The sequence below is a fragment of the Amphibalanus amphitrite genome, unplaced genomic scaffold (assembly GCF_019059575.1).
Source record: "Amphibalanus amphitrite isolate SeventyFive unplaced genomic scaffold, NRLGWU_Aamphi_draft 000582F_arrow, whole genome shotgun sequence".
Taxonomy (NCBI): domain Eukaryota; kingdom Metazoa; phylum Arthropoda; class Thecostraca; order Balanomorpha; family Balanidae; genus Amphibalanus; species Amphibalanus amphitrite.
In genome coordinates, this window is record NW_024882076.1 from 127,976 (window position 1) to 147,885 (window position 19,910).

The following is a 19,910-nucleotide window of genomic DNA, read 5'->3' on the forward strand; positions in this document are numbered from 1 at the left end:
GATCCAATTTCTTTGCATGAGAGGACTCAGAATAGACTGCACTATCAAACTGCTATCTCGGATTTTCGAAATTTTGAAAATTTCGAAAATTTTATATAATAAAATTCAAAATTTATATTTTTACATTTTTTTTCAAAAACTTTTTGACTTTTCGAAAAAACCGGAATATATGTGATAGAAAGCATTATTATGACTAACTCTAGCAAGTTTTAGCTAAATATCTTCAAAAATGGCCAAGTTTACGCATTATTGCAAAAAATTAACAATTATTAATTTTTCAAATCAATTTTTCAGCACGAATTTGACATTGTACGCCAATATAAATAGCACCATCGTGTTCCTGAGCTCAAACTGCATCCAATAGACACCTTTTTTGTTGAAAATTTGAACTTCAAAATTTGACCTTTTTTGACCTGAAAGTGACCTGACCTAAGCGAAATTTGACTCAAAATGACCTCGAATGACACAGACGACATCAAATTCGAAATGTTTGGCCTAAATGGACAATAAAACATGTGTCACGTGACCGACACATGATATAATATTTTCGTGACCTGTGATGACCTGACCTTGACCTGAAAATCAAAGTACAAGTTTGGTACCCTCAGAGTATCTAGAGCATCTGTTCACGAGTGTGTGAACCAAAAATGAGCCTGATCTGACTTGTAAGACGGCGGCCAGAGCCCAAAACGTGAAGAAGCCAGAATGCTAATAATTTTTACTTTGACCTGACCTGTGACGTCATCAGTGACCTCGAGGTCAATGAAATTAGGTTTCGCTCGACAGTTTTTCCGGGGCTATCAGACGCCGTTTGAATTTTGACGATCGGCCCAGTAGTTTCGGAGTTAGGAGGGGGGCTATGAATAGCCCCCCCCCCCCCCCAGTAGGGCGTGTTATACGCAGACCCCAGTGGGGCGCGGGTTAAATAAACACCACTTGTACTACATTTAAAATAAACCAAGAACATGCATATTGCTACTTTTTGTGACCAATTGTAACTTTTTCATGACAGCACTGATGACAATCTTATCAACAAGCTACAGCCACTTTAATTCAATGAACAAGCAGTACAGACAGATGCAGTGGCAGCAGGGCACTGCAGATTTTCATTTTGGTCCCATTCTTTCCATGCAACGCCAGTTGGGCTAATGTTAAAATGCCAAAATCTATGGGGGGCACTGTACCCTGGTGCCAGCCCCCCCCCCCCTGTTCTGCCGCCTATGGACAGATGTTAGGGAATCAAACCTGAAAGCCAAATAGGTCAGTTTTGTTAAAAACATGCAGCAATCCACTTCTGCCAGGTATGAAATCCCAATCCAGAATGTTCGTATGAGCTATTAGTATGTGCAACACAATTTCGATTTAGTAAGAATAGCAACCAACCTCTAATACTTTCCTAATAAAATTACAAGTTCAAAAATGGCATCAACTTCTTCAGATTACCTACTTTTGGCATCGTGCCACGTGTGGTGCCATGCTGTGCTTTTGTTATGAGAGAGCCTCCCAAAAAAAGACAAACGAAATTCACAGCTCACGTTTTGGTAATATGGTTTTATTACGTCATTATCGTTTGACCAATGAAAAATCTTAATTTAACCAAAACCGTAATGATTCCAAAAGATTCCCCGTAATAGGCCCTTTAAACTAATGACGTAAGATATTGTTATTCTTTTGAAAAATGAATAAAACAAAGATGCATGGCGCACACCGCTCTGGGTCATATAATACCGTTTCAGCTTACGTTTACGTCATTAAATTCAACGCTACAAAGATGATATTCACAAACAATCGTATCGTAAAACTATGTGAGGCAGAAAAAAATGAACATTTTTTTTTAAACTCCAGACTTTTGAATTTCCAGTTTGATTTTTTATTTATTTTCATTATACTCGAAGGTAGAACGCCTAGCTCATTTGTTATTTGAAACGACGTCACGAGTTCTATTTAGATACTGAATAATCATTTTACGGTAAATATCCAAGGCCATTACAATTGATATTTCGCTTCCCATCGCTTCCGCAGGCTGTTGAATATTTCTATACTTTTGTTTATATCTCAGTTTATTTTATCAGATATTTCTTTCAATAGATTTAAATACCTTTGCCTAACCAAGCCACATGTGTCAGTATCATCTTTTATTGTTTATCAATCAATTGTGGTAGCTGGAAAGTGGAAACTGGAAAGCCTCATGGTTGTCTAATGCAAGATTGTCTTATCAATATCATTATGTAGATTCTAACATGAATTGTGATGTGGTAGGTACCTAGTTGTGTATTGTTCATTAGTCATTACTTTGACTTACCTCTATGTTAATTGTTAATGCAAACTTTTCTGTTGGTAGGTATGTGAACTGTGAACAATCTTCATGTCACTCAATTCTCTCAAGTTGTGACCGTCATGAGCCTCCTTTATTTTGTATTCTGTATAATGTAACTGGATGCCTTTACTAATATGTCCTTTGTATAAGATTGTTTGTTTCTAACCATACTTTGGTATTCATAACTTCTTATGAAAGAAAGTTGTTAACATTTTGAGCACCTATGAGCTATGATCCCAATGGATCTCACGACAAAATTGGGGAGCCAGATCTATGATCCGAGTGGATCTAGCGACAAAATTGAAGGCTCAGATCTATGATCCCAGTAGATCTCTCGACAAAATTGAGGGGTTGGATCTATGATCTGAATGGATCTCGGATCGGGATCCATGGGATCGGATCTCAGATCCATTTTTCCGGATCCAAGCACATGTCTGACAGCTAGCACATCCTGGCAAATCCATTGATGATGACTAGTATCAATGAACAAAATCAACGGTTTCATCCGCCTGTTAACAAGCCTGTTGAATAGATCCAAAGCCTGGGCTGTGGACCCAAAGACGAACAAGCTGCAAACGAGCTGAGCTCGTAAGAGTCGTTAGTGAAGCTCAGCTTCAGACTAAAAACATGACGACAAACATGTTATGCAGATGCAGCCTTGAAGTCTCGTTAATGCAAAAATACGCCGAGTGATTAATATTCTCATCCCAGAGCTTAACGACCCCACGAGGCCGGGACCAACGCAACGCGCATAGCTAATCCCACCGAGACCTACGACTGACCTCAACGGTACTAACTGAACGCGCAGTGATGCGTGCTATCGTCGATGGTTGTCACTGTGCAAATATATTCACAAATCTTCACAGAGCGGAGGGGTCACGGATGAATAGCTAGCTTCTTCAAAGTCCCGGCGACCACAGGAACAGCCAACAGCGAGTCGCGTTCGCAAGCCGGCTGGCGCACCCTCGACCGTCCACTCATCACGCTTTCGTCACGGTCACCCAAACACAGGTGGTCCAAAGACGCTACCTTGTGGCACACCGTAACGGAACGTCTACCGGCGCCACCTCGGCTGCCGGGCGCGGCTCCGATGGGCGTAACGTCACCCAGCGTCACAGATACCGTCACGGTGTACCGCGTGACGTGACCGCCGCACGGGACGGGGTCACCGGGTCAAACGGAGCCGTCACATCTACCACTGACGCCGCCAAATACTGAGGCCGTGCCGGGTCAGTGGACCGAGACACACGGTCGGACGCACATAGACATTGGAGGGCGCGCAAGCTGTTACGGGAGGAGGCTTTGGGAACTGACAGGAACTCTGGAGTGATATTATGATCATTGCATAATAATAGCTGTCAGACTATTCGTCACACATTCGCCTACTTTTATGAGCCTCTTCAGTCGTGAACAACCCTACACATGTTGGGTACACTAACTCTTCCGTGTCCTGGTGGCCAAAGTTTAGCTCAAACTGCCCGACATCACGCATCTCTGCCTAAAACGGCTTTGCCTGAGGTCACCCTAGCGCTGAACTACTAAACCACCCTCCCCAACTCCGGACACCACTGACGCCCATCACACGTAACATCCGCGCCACATTTGGGTCGAACGCAGCTGCGCCAAATAAGCCTCGCGCGCGAGCACCTGCCTGCGCCACCGATTCGGGTCAGCCATGGCGCCGAGGGGGGTCGGTCCGGTCCGGTCCGGTCCGGTGGAGTCAGCTGGGCCGGACCGGTCGTCAGAGACTGGTCGGCGAGTGCCTCCCGCGCGGCGGCGGACGCAGCGAGCCCCGGGCGTTCCTGGTTATGGTCAGCCGTCGGCTGTGGGTCGGTAGATGTGGGACGCACGTCATGGCAACTAGGTTTGGTGGTGTGGAACGGCGTCGGGGAAACGTGCTACTGCTATTTGTGTAGAAGAAAATCAACAAGGTCTATTTGGTGATTCATCTATAGGTGACATTTGTCTAGCATCCATCTAGGACTCCTCGTGTGTTTAGAAATACATCACCCGATGAGCTTCCGCCTTTCTCATAATTTGCTGCCGCAAAAGTAGAAGCAGACTCCACGAGCATCAGATAGTCGAGCACAATCACGGTAAGTTATCAGGTCTGTGACCAGTCGAGCAAAATCGTATATTATTTATGTGGTAACCACACCACCCACATTCCCACAGAGCAGCGGAATTATTAGCCGTGAACATGAACGTTTCATGTCGTACATAGCACCGCAATGGAAATGAAACACACACAAAGGCTCATTACACTGAATAAAAACGATGCTCCCCGACCGAGAAAACCTAACTGGAAGTCACCAAAAACATTATTCGACGGAGCGTGCGGTGCATCATTACACGCACTCGCGTCTCGCAGTTACCAAAAAGTGGCCTGTGCCTGGCTCTGAATTCCCAGCACAATATGTCATGTGCCTTCCTTCTGCGCTCCCATTGTTATCCAATAAGGAATTCACCCCATTGAGGAATAAGTAACTAGCGACTTCTTTAGCAGACAATTTCGGTAGATAAGTCGCTCTTCAATGGATAAGAAAGCACTCCTAAACATATGAGCTCATTGCTCCAAGAATAGAACCCAACGATAATTGTTCGATCATACCATTACCGTTTTCCGATCGAACATACGTCTATCCTCTATCAGAACCACGTCACCTCCATCGGGCTGTATCTACGGCACGTCCCTGGTCCCCGACGTGCGGTGGATATACCGTTACCACGCGGAGACCTCCGTCGGGTCATGTGACCACAGCGGCCCGACCACCGGGCGATCATGTGACCGACAGCACGGCGCAGGTGCGCCATCACGTGACCACAAAGGTGCGGTGCGGCGCGTGGGACGCATAGAACTGCGGCGTATGAGCTGAACGGTGCAAAGCGTGGGCATGCGTAGGGAATCGTTGGGCTTACACGGATTGATGGAGCGTACGGACGCTTTCGGTGGATGCAGGCCGACAAATTTTCATCGTAAAAGACAGAGACAGACAATATCCATCGCACTATACTCAGCAGCAAGAATACCTTCCTCTAGCAGCCCCGCCCAATCCCATCTTCTCCGCCCTAAAAAGGCCTCAACAATCGGTCTCCCGGCAGGCGGAACAACATGATCGATAGGAACAGCTATAAGAACAGCATGAGTCGACTGAATGCGACCTAAATCGACCGTGAACGCCAGTAAAGGATGCTAAATTTGGCCAAGGGATCGATATCTCCGATCGGGGCGGACATCAGAGTCAGTCCTCCATCAGTGTTCCTAGATAATAGGCTGGTGATTTACAAGGCTTTGTGTGGATACAGATCTGTGCCGATGGCTGGATGGCGGCTCGCGTGTGATCGAGTGATCTGTTCCAGGGATATGTAGTTCGATTAAAGGGACCCTCCCACTTTAACATTAGTTTTGAGTTGAGATAGCCAAATTGGTGGCCATGGCCTGAAAATACCGGTTTGGGCATTCACAACATCGAAAAATGCTTTAATTCGGAGATATGGAATTTCAAACTTGCAGTTTTCGGATTCTAAGGGGCTAATGCATTGGTATGCCCCCTTAGAATTTGTGACGTCAGCGGAGATCTAACGATTTTTAAATCTTTTACTAAAACGTTTGGCAGCACGCGGTGGTATATGCTGCTTTGCGCGCAGCAAATGCCGCACTTTCAAATTAAGTCGCTAGGAACAGCGGAGATCCCAAAAAGTAAACAAAAGTAAAAGTCTAATATCTTGAAAACCGGTGAATATTTTTCGATGAAATTTGGTAGATATTCATTTTTGCTCTTTCTGAACCGAGCGACATCACTTTCATGCCAATTCATTAACTTTTTTGAAGGTGGGAGGGTCCCTTTAAGAACGGTATAATTCATTTCATTAGATAAGAATATTAGATATCGACGACAATATCCGCCGCGAAATATTATGTAACTCCAAATATTACACGTAACGGGGGCATTCTTGATGAGTTCAGAACATAATACCTGGAATCGCGAAGCTCCTGAGGTTCATAACATTTTACGTAATGTTGATGATTGTGTTTCATAACGTTCTCTGATCATTAATATTGCAAAATAGCTTGGCAAAGACTTACAACTCCTCGAATTCGGGCATGTGATGCATTTTACGACCATGATATCACCGTGATGCAGCCGTCTGGTGAATCTCTGCCGTGAATTCTTGCAGCTCAATTTGGCTTAGTTGTTATTGTAATGGATATAGGATAATCGTAATCGAACTTGGCATATCCGAAATGCAGGGTCACACAAATAAATTTGTAGAAACATTTGTACAAAATTAGCATTTGATTTGCCCGTAAACAAAACTTGATCTTTCAGTAAAGGACAGTCCCACTTCAAGCATAAAACGTTATCCAACCGCTGACTAGCAATGTGCCTCATTTAGTCGGTCAGCTCTGGCCCACTGAGACCCCAGTTCACCACACCCCGCCCTATCCAGGTCACTCGTTCAGTTCACACCACTTAAAAAGACCCGCCATGACTTGCACCCCTCTGATTTCACGAACATCGCCCAAAAGCACGCGGTCACACGGTCGCCACCTTCGTTTCACCGCCATGACTTCCCTGATACCGTTCAGGTCAGCTGGAAACGAATCAAGTAGCGGTGAAGGCTGAAGCAGGGGCATATGTTCCCGCAGACGAAATTGCCCAGCCATTGTTACCACGCGCGACAAACCGTTTCATGGTCACAGGGAACCAGTGATGGTGATGGATTTCCTCATAAAGATCATGGTGGCAAACAATAGCTAGCCGTTCTCTATTGTTTTGTCTGTTGTTTCGAGACTAGTCTGTCGCGAGAGGTCTGTATTTGGAAATGTTTAGGCAAGGCTTTACGCCAGTGGCCAGAAATAAATCCTGCACGACCGGGCACCACCATGGGATTTCAATGGGATTTCAGCATACATTATCAGCGTTACAAACCTAGCCACCGAGCACAACGAAATGGTCCGAGACGGTAAATAGTCATCCACATTGCGTATTATCCATGAATGCAATACATTCAAAATGTGGAGATGTGGTCACGGCTTACCCATGAATTTGTCTACATGGAACCCTGTCTTCCTTTCATCCGTCCTCAATTGCCCAGTGCGTCTCCTGACCCTGACTTCCACTCTGACTCCGAATCTTTTTTCTGGCATCACGCCGCCCTGAGCCGTTTCATACGTCACGGCCGGGGTCACGGAACAAGCGACTCGAGAACCATCCATCATGTGCGCACTGCGCAACACTCCTGGTTCCGGGGGTCACAGGTCAAGAGCACCCAGGACCTCGAAACATCCTCTCTTCCTCCAAGCAACCTTCACCTCCATTACCGAGCCAAACCCCGTCCCGTTTCTAGGCGAGGTCCCTCCTTATAAGGCTCTGTCAACCCGCCGCGCAGGCGCGAGTTTTATTCTGTCAGGGCCCAACCGCGTGACCGTGTGCATAGCTCAGACACGCTAGAGCCACCTCATAACGGGAGGACACACGGTCGGACATCACGCGGACATCGGGCGGACATGGGAGGACATCGTGCGGACATAGGACATGCATCAAACAGTTATTCTTCGCTGAGGACAGTCACGCGACCCGGAGGCAGGCACAGGCTGATGGACCCTAAACACGGTCATGATGCATCGGGCTTGGATAGACGGTGACATGGAAATGGCCCGGGGGCATGCGATCGAGGTAGCAGGGCGCAGATTACATAACTGGATAGAGGACAGGAATGGCGTTTAGTGAATGAGATGACATGCAACAACGACAAAACTTTGTAAGATTCAGTGAAAGCAAACATAAAGTGTAAATGTAGACCAATACCATGCGAATGCGCTCCGCATGATATGAGAAAAGAAAACACATCGTTGCCTGATGAAAGGAGACCGAGCTGGGTCCGTTTAGTTCACGATACACGCCAACGGGCGCGGGTCACGAACAGGCTCACGGAAAGCGGATCGCGAAATGGAAATCACAGAATCTGGGCCAGCATTGACGATCTGAACTGTGTGCTGGTCACATTGCCGAACTTACGTTGAGTGACCGATAACTAAGAAATGATCAGAAAAAGAAACGCCTACTTCAGCAGGATTTCAGCCGAACTTCGGACTGAGTTCAATGAATGAGCTTCGTGAACGGACTGACGTGTATCGATGATTTTGTTCGTTCTCACTTTCCATTGTGTGTTTGTTGAACAGACACTTTCGGTGAGTGTGGTCTCTGTTTGGTACCGAGACAATTTGCCACAGAAAATTAACGGAATGACCCGGAACCTGAAATGAACAATGGATGACCGCTAACATGTGCGGAACAATAGCAGCTGATGAAAACGGTGATGTGGATAGGAAATCCTGATGTGCCGGAGGTGAATATGGCCCCGTAAATACGCAGATACCTATCCTATCCTATCCTATCCGGCCGTAAAGATGCGACTGAATGGCAGTGAGCTGGCAAACCTCACATAGTATGCGGTTTAAATCAGCTTAGCGCACGCCACTATCAGACACACGCAATGCCACTATTTCGGTAATGAGCTGTGGTGACTTTCAGACCATTATCCAACCGTTCGACAAATTGTTTTCTACGTAAGGAACGGAACATTCAAACACTTTTGAGCAAGCCCGTAAGCTTGTCGCACACAACAGTGCCAGTATAACAAATGTCTCAGAGAGGTCTGTCGGGCAACTTCAGGCCAGCACAATTTATTTGTAAACCCACAATTGTCTTCCCTGATTCATTCCACCAGAGCCTTCTGCAGAGTCACAACTCGCTCCCAGCCTACCACCCACTCACGCGGTCTCCGCCACCCCACCCTGTCTATCTGACAGTTCACGTCGTTCCCAGGTCCGGGCCAGCTCAGCGCCCAGCAGCCGCGCTGCACAGTGCACAGTCTCTCTGGGTCAGCGGCACGGGACCGGAGGCCGCGTGCACGCTGCACTGTGCACAGAACGTGCAACGAACCGGCCGGAGGCTGAGCGTTCACGTGAGCCAGCCGCTGGGCCAGCTTGACACACCCGGACACTCTAAGAACGAAGCGAGGAGATCCCTTTGTCCTCTCCCAGGTCTCCAAGCCTGTTAGCACGACTACCGAGTGCGTTAAGGTAGATATTATCGTTAACGGGTCGGCCAGGAGGTGGGACCAGCGGTGGCGGAAGTGTGCCTACAAATTATACAGTACGCCAGCTTGCATGATGGTTATTAATGAACCTAACTGGCGGCACCTTTGATATGGCTGGCGCTACTTGGATTTTTGTGCGAATATGAGCGGCAAACGGGTATTTATGATAACAGGATGGGTGACTGCCTGTGAATCTAACAGCGAAATTTTAATGAATCATATAGAGGCACAAATTTAAGGTCATCACAGTCGGCTAATGTTTAGCTCAACAAGGTTATCACAGTCGGCTAATGTTTAGCTCAATGACTTAGCCAATTCCCAGTGTCACCAAGACAATCTATTAAAGTCTCGAACCAACAATTTTCTTATCAACACAAGTGTCTCTTGACCTCAACCTCGTGTCCATGACCCGACTATGAAAAAAGTCGCACAACCACCCACAGCTGACTGTCAGTATTGGTCTTAGCATAAAAACACACAAGTGGGTAGCCATCAGACAAAAGTTACGCAAGAAACCCCTGACACTCCTCTGGCGCATACATGACTCGACTAACTTCTAAACATTGCCAATCTCAACCTTGACCCTACATATCTCCCCTCCCTCACCAGCCCTCAGTCCAAACCCTACCCCTCACGTAACCGCACCCTGCCTGGGTCCCCATCCATGACCCGTGTCTGCCCTCCCCTAATTAGTCACCCCTTGCTCCCCCACACCCGCCCCATAACCCCTCCAATCCTCCCCAACGCTCCCTCCCCTCCCAGCCTAGGGAGCGACCGAGCGGCCAGCGTCCCTGCCCGTCCGTCCGTCCGTCCGTCCGTCCGTCCGTCCGTCTGTCTGTCTCTCCGTCTGTCTCTCCGTCTGTCTCTCCGTCTGTCTCTCCGTCTGTCTCTCCGTCTGTCTCTCCGTCTGTCTCTCCGTCCGTCCGTCCGTCCGTCCGTCCGTCCGTCTGTCCGTCCGTCCGTCCGTCCATCCGTCCATCCGTCCGTCCGTCCGTCCGTCCGTCCGTCCGTCAGTCCGTCCGTCCGTCCGTCCGTCCGCCTGCCTGCCCTCAGCCCGGTCGGTCGGCCGGTGCACCGCCCAGCCCCCAGCGACGGAAGGACACACTGACCTTGGGACGGACAGCGGGCCTCGGGCGGCGGGCCGGGCGGTAGCGGTGGACGGCGGGCGGGGACGGCGGGCGGGACGGTAGCCGTGGCAACTACGATGGAGGAAGGAGGATAGTGGCAGCGGTGGTGGATATGGTGGCGTTGGTAGCTACAATACGCAACCGAAGTCGTGACGTCACGATAAGTGGCTGGGGCATAATCAGCTGACGGCCCCGTGCTAAAGCAATGGGGCAATATTTTGCCGATCTTTCCCAAGAAAACTGGACCTAGTTAGATAGTTGTAGTAGCTGAATTTAGGACAACGATGTATGCTCTACTTTTCTATGAAAAAATATTGCAAAATCTAACAACGCAAAGCACAAAATTTCGTGAAAACCTAATTGGCGGCGAAGTTGACGCAGAAATACAAAACATTTTAGATCAAGAGGTTTAAAATAATGGATTTAAAATAAAAAAGATTTTCAAAATAACTTATATGGTGAATTTTCTCCTTTGCTTTTTACAAATAAAAAATATTCATCCAGCTCAAACTCAAATATGTCAAACCTTACGCATCAAAATCCTCCCGACGCGGTCACAGTTCGCATCTCAAGGTCATGTATTTGGTGCGTCAAGTTCGCCGCCCGTAACAATTTCGCGAAATTCGGTCCTCTCCGCTTTGAAACATAGCATTTTTTGGGCGTAGAAAAATAGAATATACTCAGTTTACCTAGAAACTGGCCCCCAAACTATCTAACTAGGTCCAGTTTGTTCTAAAAATGCTGATAAAATTTCGTCCCATTGCTTTAACACAGGGCCGTCAGCTGATTATGCCCCAGCCACTAGTCATGACATCACACTTCGGTTGCGTATGGAGGATGGCGGACGGCAGCGGGCGACGAAGAACGGTGGCGGATGGTGGATGGTGCTACCGCCTAGCGGCTAGCGATGGTGACTGAAGGAAGCGGGCAACAATAGGGTGGGGGTCAATGCGACTGGAAAATTATTTAGAGGGCTGTTGAGATGGCTCTTGTCTTCCGACTCCCACAGACACCGGGTAATATGGCATTGGCCGGGTAGCCTGGGGAAACGGATGAACACAAGCTACATTGTTCTGTACCTTGCCTCTTCTGTAAAATAGTCTGCAATCCAAATCCTGACAGCAGTCAGCAGATCAGCTCTAAAGCTCTCCACACGAGCGGTTATGAGAGAGAGAATGATTCTGCAAGCTCAGGCAAGCAGAAATGGACATGAACTTTGACAGCGGCTCAACTCCCTAATCCAAAACCGGCTTATAGAACGAGCATGTGCTCAGTCTGAGCCCAAGCCTTCGTCAAGGTAACGCTTCTGCGAACCCAAGACGACGTCATTTCCCAGAAAGGGCTTCGTTTCTATGCCAAAACACCTTGACAGATGATTCCTGGGAGGTCTCAAATCTGATAGCTAGCTCAAAGCATCAGTCAAGCCACACGAATAAGGAAGATTCTTACTATCGGAGTTGTCTCTGCCCTCCCACATACTAGAATCTCGTGTCCAAACAGGGATTCGACTCGCCACCTACGGATGGCCCAGCACAGCCTCAAAAGGTCCCTCCGTGTTGGAGCTTATCGCGTCCAAAGTACGAAGGGCTGTTGGGTTCATGCATTTCTGGAACGAACACCTGGCTTCTGGAATTAACACCCGCGAAGTTTTGAGGGTCCATCCGTTGTAGATAACAACAGATATGACGAAGAAAAAACAGCACGGGAACCACGAAGAAAAAAAAAGCCCTTGCCTATCTATCCCACTCCATCGTCCCACCAAACGGTCCAAACCACGTCATTCTCACAGCCCCCGCTTCTCAAGAGTCCCTCCCGGCTCTCCCAGAAAGGCGCGCGGTGGCGCACAAGGCGTCTTGGAGGCGTCTGATAGGCATTAGGTAGGCAGATGGTAGACGGCCTGATAGGCATTAGACAGGTAAATGGTATGCGCGATAAGTGATTACCGCGGACTCAGGATGGCTGAACAGCTGACGGCTGAACTGATGTAAGCAGTTGTTTCGACAACGGTGGCCCCTTCTAGTGAACAGAGCGAACGAAGGATTGGGGTATGAAAAACAGTTGGAACTCGGAAGAATAATGCTCCAAGATGTCGACTTTTCAACCCTGTCCAAACGCGTCTATAATTTACAAGACACGTAACCGAAAAAGTGCACTTGTTCGTACAAGCGTGACACAGACAAAAACCACAGCACGACACATCCATCCGAGCTCAGTTACAACCAGACCAAACATTAGCCCACAAGGCACAACGTCTCCCGCCAGTCCACCTCTATTGTCCCGACGACCAAAATACAATAATGAGGCCCGTCTCCACCACTTCCTTAGCCCGTAGCCCTCGGGGACACAGCGCTCCCCACCCATCCCCGTGGGTAATTGTGCCAAATAATCAACTTCAGCCCACACCCGCCGATTTACCATCCAAAGTTCTCACGGCCTTGTGAGTTCTCATGGAGGCGCGAGTATCGCGGACCAGGCGGGCGGCAAACGCCACGGATGCCGTGAGAAACGCCAACACCTGGGAATTCGCGCTGTCGGAGAACGACTCGTGTGGATATGCGAGAGTTTCATGGAGCAGAGTGAAGATTCGTGAGTGAATGCAGGAAGTCGAACTTTATGAAGTCATGGATGAGTCTGAAAGGTGCAATATCGAAGAAGCGTCCCACGTGAACTATTGCTGAGCATATGATATTCTGAGCTTTCAATGCTCAGCGTTGCACACTCAATAAATCCCCTTCCAGAATCCCAGACAGACCATGACCTATTGTGTCACTGGGACAAGTCAAGCCAGTCAGCAAATACCACATCGCCAAAGCACTTCACAAACCATTACCCCTGCGCCGATGCATAACCAAACAGCTCTGTAACGTGTAACACCACTCTGACCCTGACTCAACCAGTGAACCATACAATATCGACCCTGCCCCCCCCCCCCAGTCCAGAGGCGGATCCAACTCAGAGGTTTGGGGGGGGGCAAACCATAACAATTTATCGATTCTTTCCATGCATCGTCCATAGGCGTAATGTTAAAATTATGCCGTTCGGGGGGGGGGGGGGCAAATGCCCATTTTGCCCCCCCCCCCTGGATCCGCCACTGCCCCAGTCACTAGTCAGCCTTACAAACTAAACCCTCACCCAGTCAAGCATATCAAACTAGACTGGGGCGCCAATTCGTCAACCCGTTCCAGGCAGGGCCAGGGGCGTTGTTCACCGCCGTTGATTGAGCCATTCTCGATCGGTTTCGAGAAGCGGACAGTGGGTCACGAAGGCAGTGCCACCGTCCGCCTGCCTGCAGGGCTAGAGTCGTAAAGTCGGCCGTTTATGCCGAAGTCGGGCGCGGGAAGGCAGTGCAGGTGGTCCCATGGGTTGCAAGGTGTCAGAAAGATGGACGGGGTAAGAGGATAGCTTTATTCGTGGTGTGATGTTGATGGATGGCATCCACACAGTGTGCAATGGCTTCAAGATATTATATTAGGTCGGTCGTTTTTCTCGCTCGCATGTGTGACGGTTTTTACGGCCATGCAAGCGGTACCTACTCATCACGTTTTATCCTAGCGGTGAGCAATTTATGTGCAATCATGCGAAGCAGAGATCGTAGCGACCCAGTCCAGTGCTGAGCCCTTCATTGTAACGGGCGTGCAGTGCACGAAATATGTACCGATTCCAAACACATCTGCTGGACGGTTTGGTCAACTGTATACAAATACGCTCCATGAGCTATAGCTTCCGTCACCGTCTCGGGCGGCAGGCCGTGCCTCGTTCCCAATACCGGTAGTCCGTGACCGGCGACCCAGATTGGCAGTCAGGCCGGGAGCACGTGACCACGCCCATGGCGGCGGTATGGAGACACGTGACCAGGACAGGTGGCCACGTGATTGATGGCATAGCCACGGTACCTACGTGATGGGCAAAATGATCGTCATAGCGTTTTGTAGAAAGTGGCGTAGATTGTCTCTTCTGCATACATGCTTACAGAGTATATTATCTCCGGCTCAATAGGTATTTTGGTTTGAAGTGACTAAAATAATAAACACTTTTGACGTAACACAGTGTACCATAAACATATACCGTCTCCTCTCACACAACACAACACTCCCAAACCAAACAAAGTGCGAACACCAACATCCGTCTCCCCAATCACTTCACCCCCCCCCCCCCGCTCCTACGTAACAGCTCTGTTATTGTATCTCGCTCCGGCCCTGCTTGGCTAACCTGACCCTGTCCGCACTGTGATCACACCCCTCCGAACCATTAAACGCCCCGGCGGCACCAGTGAAGTATCGACAGGTTTGACCCTTTCCGGCAGTCCTTCAGGGGACAAAGGAGTAAGGATTTGGACCGTTCTGTCAGACATGGCGGCGGAATGGGGCCACAGGAGACGGCCGGTGAGGTGTGAACTGAGCTAGGGGTCGCCAGGTATGGGCGGGGAGGGGAGGGGAGGGAGGAGGGGAGGGAGAGGAGAGGAAGGGGTTTATGGCGTCCTCCCGGTAGAGACAGGAGTTCCGTGTGAGTGTTGGCACTTCTCGGGTGCAGTTATAAGGAAGTTAAGAATATCGTATGAAAGAAGCATTGCTATATGAAAATAAAAAGCTGAAAGAATACGCAACATTCTCAGATTTCCAACTAACCCCACTATCCACTACCCACCCCACTATCCACCGAGCACCATAAGGCGAACAAGACCTTGGACCTTCTCTCACGCATTCGTAAGCCCCAGTCCTCGACAAATTCGTGAACTACCCAAACTACCCCTCGCCTCCTCCCATCCTGCGGAGCGGCGTCCGTCGAAGGTCAAAGGCGCCATCATTAATCACCATTTTACCGTCCCCAGGAGGTTCAGGGTCCCCTCCATCCTCGGCAGGAACCATGGTAAACGCATAGCCGCGGTCCCACCCGGGCTGCGCGAATACGAGGGTACAAATCGTTGCTGTGACTGGGATAAAACGTTACGACAAATTGATGTTCTGTGATCAATGACATGCTATGATGCTACGTTAGATATTGTGTAATAATGTTATGATGTAATAAATGATGTGTAGTTGATAAATACGTATTTTCGAGCACGCAAGGAACGGATGGAAGCATGTCAAAGGTCGCTCATTCACGGGCCAACTGCAATAAACATCCAGCAACCACCTCCAGCCGCCACCCAGAGATATTCACACCACTAAAACGGCCCCACGCCATTACGTAATACGTCAGCTGACTCCATCCCAAACTCTCAGTTGACCCAGGAAGCGGCGTTAGGAACCACCACCGTCCAATGTAGGAGTGCTGTCTGGTTGACGTTTGCCATTTGGTCTGTCAGTCAGCCCGACTGCCCTCAGGGCTGTCAGTGGGGTCTGTTGTGACATTTGACACGGGCGGTGAAATGGCATATGTCACTTTCAAACAGCGCGCCAGTGAATCATAACAATCAAACTCACTGTCCAACCAATGTTCCGCCTCACAGTGCTTGTTGAAATTTAGCAAAAAATAGGAAATTTGGTCCGATGTTGAACACCTTCATTACCTCCCATATACTTTAGCGACACGAAGAAGTTCACTGATCTGCATTAATAACCCTACAAACTGCAAAAAAATGCCAGATCGATTACAAGCCTGCGTGACATGTGGATATGGTAGACAGCAACATGCACTCTCGCAGCTTTTAAACCACAGCCTCACGGCCGACGCAGCAAAGCTTCCAGCTATCTTTCCACGGCGTCACACATCACTCTCAGCCGTCCATTAGCCCTCGGACAGAGTCCAGCAGCTGTTGTGACGTCACCAAACAGCCCCAGTGACGTCACCAAACAGACGCGATAGCCTGCTGACGGTCAGAGTCGTGCTCAGACCCCCCCCCCCCCGCCCCGCAATAGTGTCTGGGACAGTGGTCTTTGTACGGAGATCAGTCTGGACATGAGTCCCCGACATGGGCCTCCTGAAATACGCAGTGAGATGCTAAGTACGGCGGAGGTTCCACAAGAGACCATTGAAAGAGTATTGCTTGCAGGGCGATGCTTTTCGCTATTCAATGTTGCTACGGGTGATTATTTAGAGAAATGGTGAAAAGAACACCGTCACGTCACATCCAAACTGCCCTACAACGCATCTAATTCACCAATGGATATGAGAACCATCCTATTTCAATGCTGTGACTATAAAAGCAGCAACTATCCTGCTTCGGATTGTGGTAGAAAATCATCAGAATTTTCCGAAAGCTGCGATCACGGACCAGTGTGGCCCACAGCATCGAGACGGAACGAAACAACCACACCTTTCCACGAGCCCAACGTCACAGACGGCTCAGCCAGCAGCACCAGCCGTTTTAGCGACACGTCGTCCCCGTCAGTCACACCCACAGACAGCCTACCACACAATCTCACAGACCAGCCACCACTCCCCAAGCCCTCACCATCGAACTCACCTTTCCTGCCAGCGCGCTGTCTTCGTCTCCCCAACACACGCTCGCCGCACGTCAGTCGACCTCACACGTCGTCAGTTAGAGAGCGGACGCTCACTCACTTCTCACTGCGACGGCAACTCACACTGACTGAATCATCGCCGGCGGAGCGGCGCCGCCCGGCGTCCCGGAGGGTCCGGCCGGCCTGCGACGCGCAGAGACATCTGTCGGCAGAGCGGGGAAGTTGAGCTTGGGGAGGAAGACGCGTCTGGGCCACCTAATGCTTGTGTGTTTATTTTCCCTCAGATTGATGTGATTGACATTCAAAGCCTATGGGACAAAATAAAATATAAGATTTAGAGTAATACAATTGCTAGCATAATTAAAGGCATTATATAACAATTACAATTTCAAATGGGCAGATAAAAAATAGCATTTGCCAAGTGTTTCAAAATACAGTTTCTCAATAATTATCACACCATTCTTCTAAATGTTATTAACAAATGTTTAATAGGTATACCCAATTTGGTATTTGCTACATTAGTCAGCCAAATAGAAACACAGTGAGATGCACTGTGTTACTGTTGATATACGAGACTAAATCTTCGGAACGTTCAAGTGAAATATAATGGTTGGCTTTACTTTGTTAAAATGAAATTCACGAAACCACAAATAACAACTTGAACTCACAACTTGGAGAAAAAGTAAAAACACCCACTGTACCAAAAATCAAGAACTGTAAAAAGCAGGCTGAAGCTTTAGTTTTCCAGATAAAATTTAAAAAAATCATTATGGGTGCCTGAATCACACTGCTTTAGTTGCAAAGCTTAATTTGAAGAATAATAAAGATATACATGAATTTTTCTCAACGTCAAAAACATCGCAACTTCCTACTTGAACTGACTGGTAACAAAATAAAATCATTTGAATTGTCAGCCTTCATCTCGGTCTGAATTGATCAAAGTTCAAACTAAATTTGCACATCGCCGATCGGTTTATCACCCTCATGCCCTCATGCCCAGGTTTATGCTCTTTGTGCCATACATAACAAAGCACGTACCTACCGCCCTAACCCACAACAACAACAACAACAACAACAAAGCACGTACCATTATTTACAAAATACAGCAAAAAAAATATTGATATAGCAATTATTCAAGAAGTACGTTGCATATCATATCACAGTATATTCACCCAGGTAAATTCAATTTTTCCTTTAGGCTTCCGGGTTCGGACGCTTCGGACTTCCTTTCTTTTTCAGTGCGCAACAGCACAACGCGTGCAATGTTTTGTTGACACCATTTTCGTCTCACAATCGCATTGAATGTATCAGTATCAATTTTATTTGTATTATAAGGCTTGCTGAATTATCATATACCTACTAGTGTCGCTTTTCTGATATTTGTACATCATTGCATCATTTCATTCCGGAAATATTATAAGATGTTTTTCTAAAAAAGCAAACAAATATAATTCCTGTAACTTGCAGTGAAGCCAACGTAGTGTGAAGTTTATAGATGTCGGGGTAGTCGCAGCAAAGCTATAGATGACGCGCCAATCGATATAGGAGTGTGCCTGCGTGCTAATTTATGTTGCTACTTATAGGCCGGCCGGCAACCATCCCGTGCCAGTCTCGAACCCCTCGATAATGTCTCCAATCCTCCCTTCCCCGTACCCCCGTGATCAGCGCGCAGTAATAACAAGAATGCCATAATATATTTTTATTTAAAAAACACTCCCGTGACCCGTGGTAATTGTGAGCAAGGTTCACCGGTGGCCGATGGCCTGTCTCTTCACTGAGAACGTCGACGAATAAGAAGCATCGGTTCACCAGCCAGAGCAGTGGCCGCCTGATAAACCGAATAGTTATCTCTCGCCATCCGTTCATTTCTATGCCAGGACTAGGTGACCCTCAACACGCATTATTTGTCATAGGATACCTACCGTTTATTTCATACTGATGGTCACATCAACGCAAATAACCGGTGAGGGGGGTCGGGTGATGGTAGTAGCTTCAATAAATGCCGATGAGGCAGTCCATCCCTTTTCTAGGTGTCAGATGGCCTGCCCGCCGGGTCTGCCCCTCGGCAACGGAGCATCGAACAAAATCACTGCCATTCAACGGCGCATGCCACACATCCCAAGACTCTGAAATCATTCTAATTAGAATGTCAAAAAGACCTGTCAGCAACCTAAAATAGGTATTTTCTATCACCGCAAGCTAGTAGCTAGTAAACTACTCAAATTGACTTGATGATCTGACAACCAAATGCCCTGGCATTGGTTTGGCAAACTCTAATGTTCATACCGTATGTGCAACCGGGAACGATGCAATTATGCGAGCACTGCGGATCGTGCCTACTTCATGCTTTCGTGTTTCCATCTCGCCTTGTTTCGTTACCGCCTCTGTTCCTATTTAGCACGCTCAGTGGTCCAGGTAATGTATTCGCATGTCCGTAGCCCAGGCGAACCATTAGTAGTGTTGGAGATCAGCTTCCATAGCCAATCGGTAGCTAACCATCCTAATCGGTCAGGCCAACTACCAGCGCTCATTGTGTGCCAAACGGTAAGCGGCGGTGGGTAATCTTTTGGATACTGGTGTCCCATAACCCTGTCCGTGTCACCAACCAATTACATGTACCCCAGCCTTTAGCTGCAATCGAGACATTCGCCCTAACTACGCCGACTGTATACCAGTCCCCCCCCCCCCCTGCAGCGCCCCCGCGTCTAATCGGCGCTTATATCGCTGGTCGCCCTCATGAATCACGTCATGGAACCGGTTATTGGTGCCCCGAGGCGAAATATCACACACGACACACATGCCAGGCGGTGGCTGGACATTACTAACTACAGTTAACTACGGGATCTTTCTAACTACTGGACATTACCAACTGCAGTTAAACACCGCCAGCTCTGCGGGGGCCGCTGTCGTCAACGGTAACGCCATCGACGCAAAGTCACGGGTCGTTTTCTCCGC

The 19,910-nt window shown here is 48.3% G+C and overlaps 1 protein-coding gene across 10 annotated transcripts in view; it reads right to left on the reverse strand.

Moving 5' to 3' along the window:
- Positions 1 to 18,271, reverse strand: part of LOC122394251 (MICAL-like protein 1) — a 52,949-nt gene extending 34,678 nt beyond the window's left edge. For 2 of the 10 annotated variants that reach the window (XM_043390993.1, XM_043390989.1), the window contains exons 1-2: positions 18,043 to 18,271; positions 16,958 to 17,157 (exon numbers count right to left, since the gene is read on the reverse strand). The gene's annotated coding sequence lies outside the window, so the exon portion shown is untranslated. The remainder of the gene's footprint in view (positions 1 to 16,957; positions 17,158 to 18,042) is intronic. The other 8 variants (XM_043391001.1, XM_043390999.1, XM_043390990.1 and 5 more) reach the window with 7 other exon arrangements.
- Positions 18,272 to 19,910: the final 1,639 nt, after the last annotated feature.